Consider the following 6,802-nt stretch of genomic DNA (forward strand, 5'->3'; position numbering starts at 1 on the left):
TGTACACGTACACACTGTCAGAGAACAGAGGAAGACAGGTCAGGGTAGTTTTGAATTTGGCATTTAGCCAGTAAACTTCTAATTTCAGTTTGGATTCAGGCTTAGCTGTGAAACATGTATGTCTCAGTCTAGGGCAGTAACAGTTTCAGGCTGGAGAAATCTCACAATGCGTAACTGCCACTCCTAGTGTCTCCATGGAAACAGCTGGGGGCTGGTCTGCCAGTTCCTATCATGTTTGAGAACCATGTGTAATCACTTTGAAATAGGCAGTATTTTTAAACTTTGCAGTGAGTTGGGTGAACGCATCAGGGATCAAATATTTGAAAATGTGTGAGGAGTGAAAATCATGCCATGAGATAAAGCTTTGTGAGAAAGAGATAACGCAAAACGGTCACTTTTAAGATTTCAGTTCTGAGTTAAGACTTCATATAGATATTTTCATTTATTCCTTGCCATTTTAATACAGATTCGGATAGGTTCTTGTTTGAGAAAAGAGGTTCTGCAAAGCTTTTCTACTTACATGAAACTCCACGGTAATGACGCTGTACTAGAAAAAAGGGAGATTAGATAAAAGATGAGGTCTCCAAGTTTTAGAGTGAAAATGCTAAATGTTGCTTATATTTGGTGTGTATTTAGTTGTGTTTAAAAAGGTAAATGAGAAATCATTTGTATATTGGTTTCTGAAAGATATATTTGAATTTATTAAAACTTTCGGATTTTGTGTGCTTTACTCAATGCATGACTATTTCACTGAAATTCTCACGTTTTTGTTTTGGTGTCAGGAGAGGCACTGTTTTGACAGTATTTGCACATGGGATTTACCTCCACCCTTGGATGTATTTCTGTGACACCAGGGTAGTTTCCATGAAGGTCCTGGAAGGGAAATTTTCAATCAACAAACAGCAAAGAAGCCCACCGACCATGGGCACACTTTTTTTCTTAACAAATATTATTGCTGATGTCTTATCACATAATCAATTCATCATAGAAATTACGGCAGAGCAAAATAAAATAAAACCACATTAATAAGATAAAAATTCTACGTTTTTCTATTTAAAATAAAAATATTACTATAACTTTACACTTTCATGATTATTTATACAAAATAAATTCCCAGAAGTGAAATTATAGCCCCCCAACACAACCACCTAAATCTTCTGATAACTATTACCAAACTGCCTTGTAGAAATCTCTTATCAATTTATAGTATTATCATCAGTATATGAGAATGTCTGTTTCCTCTCCTTGTTAACCATGGATAATATAATTAAAACATACTTTTCAATTTTATAGGTAAAAAAATAGTTTTCGTGTTAGTTTCATTTTCATGGATAAACTTCGACACTGAACAAAGTTTGTCCCCAGCTCCCTCTGCCCTGCTGGTCATTTCTCTTGTGTGCTACCTTACACCTCCCCTAAAAAATACCCTGTATCTTGGCTTTCAGGGAACCCTATTCCAGTACATTCTAGCATGTGCCTCCACAGAACACTGTTGCAAGGGCCTGACCTTTTCCTTCCTTTGTGGATTCTGTGTTTTAAAATAGAGCTGGGCTGGGCGCGGTGGCTCACGCCTGTAATTCCAGCACTTTGGGAGGCAGAGGCAGGCAGGTCACTTGAGCTCAGGAGTTTTAGACCAGCCTGGGCAACATGACAAAACTGAAACTCTACAAAAATACAAAAATTAGCCAGGTTTGGTGATGTGCGCCTGTAGTCCCAGCTACTCGGGAGACTGAGACAGGAGGATCACTTAAGCCTGGGAGGCAGTGGCTGCAGTAAACCATGATTGTGCCACTGCACTCCAGTCTGGACAACAGAGCAAGACTCTGTCTCAAAAACAAACAAACAAACAAAAATGAAAAACAAGAAACAGCCTTCTTTTTTCTTTCCTGCTCAGGTTATTCCAACCTCTAATTTTAGTCAGAGGTTAGCACTTGATAATGCCATCCACCCAGAAGATATATATATATAATATATATATGTATATTCACATATATACTATCTATATATTAAAGGTTAATAACTTTAATTAACTCAGCAAAATTAAACTTTAATTCTTAAAATTTCCATGACTAATATTTTTGTTAAAAGAAGTAAAGTCCACTGGCTCGGAACATATTTTTAGCGAAGAAACCCTTCTTGGAGACCCTCAGTTTACTGCACGCAGATAAGGACCATCCACTGTGACGGTTAAAAGGCCAACTCCACCGTTTTCTGTTGAGTGTCAGCCGGGAGGAAGCCAGTCTCTGTCTAGACCTGTTGATGGATGTGGGGTGGCCCCTTCACACCAGGCAGCAGTGCCTCCCCCAGAGCCAGGAGCCACTTGAAGTGTGGGACACAGTTGAGCTCAGTAATCCACCATCAATAGAGGTAATAGTTCTGTTTATGCATAGATATTTATTTATGCATAAAATGATGACTAAGTGTGTGTGCATTTAATTTACTCGATCAGAGCCATCCAACATTCACTCAAAAATATTTACTGAATACCCACACTGATTGCCAGAGTTTTCTACAAAATGCCCTTCTGAAATACCTTCCAAGCAACACATTACCTCCCCCAGGAGGAATCTGGAACAATTTTGTGAACTCTTTCACTAACTTTTTCTTTAAAAAACGTAGATACAGTTTTCTTTAAACTTAGATGGAGCCAGGTACCTATTCATTCAGACAAGTCAGTAATAAATGACTAGGAAATATGCTGAGTATGATAGTTCGCTGTCAGTGTGGCAGATGAAAGACTGAACGCTTTCCGCGTGAACTTTCCGTCTTAGTTTTTATTGATGAAACATAAAGACACCTTGATTGTAAGCTAAGAATGTGTAATGCTGATTACAACAATAGTTACATAAATAGACCAGAGTCGCTTATTTATGTGAACTTCAAATAACCAGATTTTTTGGGGGGTAGGGGCTGAGATGGAGAATAGAGTGCGTTCTGTACTTTCATGTGAAAGAAATATTATCAGCAACTAATTTTCAGTTTGTCACAAAATGCATAGGGCAGGCTTTCGTACGCTTCAGGGAAGTTGGAGATTTATTTCTGCTTTGCCTCCCTTCAGCTAGAGAAGCAGTGTGGGCCTGAAGCAGGATTTCCCAATCTTTTTGTACCCTGTGAGGATGGATGAAGAGAGCTACGCTAATTATTCATTGCTTGAATCAAGAAGGAATTTCTGAAAATAACAAAATCTTCATATTTTAGTATATTAAGATCTAGAAATGAAAACCAGTATCCGTTGATGGATTATACTAAAAAAACACACACAGAGAAAAAATACACTTTTCAACCTACTGTCATGATACACAAATTTGAAAGATAGTGACAGAGCCCCAGGCCCTTCAGGACCAGGGTCTGTGGGCTGCTTGGGCATTCTGTGTTCACTGAGAACAGAAAGGAAGGGGCAGGCGAGGGAGACGATTAAAGGTTGGAAAGATGACTGTTTCTGGCAGTGTGATATTAAGGCCATTAATATGTCTGCACCTCAGTTCCAGTGTGCTAATATATTATCCTATCTGTTAAAATATCATAAAGATTACCTATAATTAAAGATGATTTACACTCTAAGCCATAACTCGATATAATTTCATGCAAACACATTTAGGGTGAATTCATCTTAAAGTGGTATTTAGCTAGCCTAACGAAAACAGCATCTAAAAGCCACGGAAGAGACAGAGGGAAAAAGACAGCGTAAAGGGCGGTATAATACAAACCCTAACAACTCCTTCTGGGATCCAGACTCACAGGATCTGCGGTGAAGGAATTTGCATAAAGCCCTGCTTAAAGAAACCATTGATGAGTTCTTTATTTTCAAATTTACAACTTATTTCCAACATTTAAACTCTGTCCTTAACTTTTTCTTCACCACTGGGAAGAGCCAGGCCAGGCAGTTCTGCGTTTGCAATGGCCCTGTCTTATTTCACATTGGTTACATTTGCAACTTTTGTAACAACATTGTTTGCAACAACAAATGCAACTTTTGTAACAACAAATGTTTGCAACATTTGTAAACAACAGTTACATTTGCAACTCCAGAAAGCAAAGATGAAACTTTGTACTTTCTTTTGTATCAAGCTGTACCATTTATTTCTCCCCTGGCAACAGATTTTAAATATCTCCTCCTCCTCCTCTCTCCTTCCTTCCTTTTCATGGGAACTGTTTGGTGAGTGCCGAAGGATGATCTGACAAAGCTGATTGTGTGTGTGTGTGTGTGTGTGTGTGTGTGTGCAGGTGCGTGTGTGTGTGCATGTGCCTGCCTGGTTTCTGTGTCGGTGTGTGCAGGCACGCATTAATTAACGTAATTCCTCAACATCCAACAGGAGCGCATCAGAAACCCGGGAGAAAAAGCCTCATGCATATTTAGATGAGCCTTCTACCTTCCAACCAGCGTGAAAAGAGTATTTAGAGAGGAGTCGGCCTGGGCTAATCTGCATGTGAATCGGGCGGGGGGAGGGAACAAAAGGATGAAAAGGTGGTGGAAACTCGAACACAAACCCTGCGGTCTCCAGGGGGTCATTCATCTTGGCCCGGTCGACATCCTCGCTGCCTGGCTTCCTTCTGCGCATGAGCGAACAGAGCCTTTTCCCAAAGACAGTTGGCAAAGGGGGCGTGTGCTTTGTTTTGTCGGGCACTTTTTTGAGAAACAAAATTTCTTTACCCGTTCTATTTGACTGACTTCTTCAGGCTTCTTAGCTGCTGCTATCCATAGGAGTGATGCAACTACATTTAGTACTTTATACAAATATACAAGACAGAAAGCATGAAGATTTTTTTCATTGTGATAAAATATACTTAAAATTACCATTCGACTACTTTAAAGTGTACAATTCATTGGCATTAACTACATACACAATGTTGTGTAACCATCACCAACGATTTCCAGAACTTTGTCATATCCCCAGCAGAAATTCTGAATACTTTAAACAGGAACTCCCAGGCCTCCCCTCCCCCCAACGGGAACAAGATTGATTAGGACTCCGTTCTTAGAGACTTCACGGGGTTAGTCTCCTGACATTTGATTTCGGAGGAGCTGCGGTGTGCAGAGCAAGGGACAGTGAAGGAAGCCAAAGTTCAGCAGATGAGAGGAGGGTAGGAAAGTCTTTTTTCCTTAGCGCGGTTTCACGGAATAATGAACTCAGAGCCTGGAAATGAATATGCAGAAAGAAAACCTCAACGTCAAATGGCCAGGCTGGTTTTCACCAGCATGAAAGACAGCAGAGTGACAAGGTTAAGCAACTTTTGAAAATTCTCTATTTTAATAAGGGATAGGTTTATACAAGTAAGAATTTCAAAATAAAATCCAAAACAAAATTCAAAAATACAAGCCTGGTATTCTAGTGTTTGAGACACAAGTGGAATATACACTTTACAGAACTATCCTATCAAATATTTGTGGATAGCCTGTATTGAATCAAAAGACTAAAGGGAAGCCTGGGAGGATGGTCTGTATAACTAATGGTAAAAATTAATTTATATTTCTGATTTTGTAAATCTCAGGTTGCAACTGTGTTGCTTTAAATGAAAAACAGATAAAAGTATCATTAATTAAATTCTAATACAAGGAAACACATTGTGAAGGAAGTTTGCAAAGATTTCCAAACTCCCCAAATTCACCATTTACTTTTAAAAATCTTTAATAGGACAAAAGTTCAGCACAATAAAACAAAGGGGCAGTTCTACTGAGTTCGTGTTAATGGGACCTTGTTTGTTCTAGTGTATATAGCAAGACTCCCTTCCTAACAAGGAGTATTATCCACGGAGACCACATGTGAGTGACTAATACTGTTCTTCCCTCAGTGGAAGCCGTGCCTGTTACAGTCACTGATTATTTAAGGAATTTTAATATTTTACGTAATGTGAAGACGAGATTATCAAGACAGCTCTCAATGCAGGTGTTAGAGGGAGTGGGGCTGAGGCCCAGGGAACTGGAGGTAATGGGCAAAGCTGGTAAGTTGGGAAGTACTGGGAAAACTGGCTTTAATCAGCTTAAACACAAAGGAGGCTTATTACCCAGGTAACTGAGGAAGGTGAATCAAACATTAATGGATGCTGGAGTTGAAACGATGCCCCAAGGAACTGTTCTTCCACATCGGCTCTGCTTCCCCTGTGCTGGCTTCTTTCTTTGAAAGGATCCGTGGGATATCTGCGTCCTCTAAAACCAGCAATCTCACCCAAAAGGAGAGATCCCCTTCTCCTGAACGCTTCAGCAATAATTGATTAGGCCACAATAACTGATTGTGGGTCAAGAGGCCGCCCCAGAACTGATCATGTGGCCAACAGCTTGGAGCCTCGGCTGTGTGTGCACTGCCTGCCGACTTGGTGGTGCAGAAATTAAGCCACAGCAAATCATGTTGTAGATTCTCACATAAGAGAGGGCGTTTCTTATGGGGAGGAGGAGGAGGAAGTAGAACCTGCTGGGCAGACCACAGCTGTATCTCCCACAATGCAGTGCAAGGCTGGCCCTTCCCTGAGCTCTGGGCACACATGTGTTAGTAAAAGCTGGCTAGGCTGCTCGCCAAGTGTGTGAAGGCTTACTTCTTATTTAGGCAACGGAACTATTCAGTGGACAGGCCTGAAGGATGACCTTCTCCATGCTCTCATTTTGGGACTCACATCTTCAACACATCTCCCTTCCCTCTGGCCTGAATGAGACAGCTGATGGTGAAGGCACGGGCTGGATTTGTAGGCCAGGCTAGAAGGAGTACAGCTCCTGTTCCATTGGCTGGCACTCAGGCACATGTCCATATGGGAGATGGGAAATGGAAATTAGTTATGTGCCCAAGAGCAAGAGAAAACCAATTTCGAACTG

This window comes from Hylobates moloch, unplaced genomic scaffold, assembly GCF_009828535.3.
Source record: "Hylobates moloch isolate HMO894 unplaced genomic scaffold, HMol_V3 SCAFFOLD_2, whole genome shotgun sequence".
NCBI classification, from domain to species: domain Eukaryota; kingdom Metazoa; phylum Chordata; class Mammalia; order Primates; family Hylobatidae; genus Hylobates; species Hylobates moloch.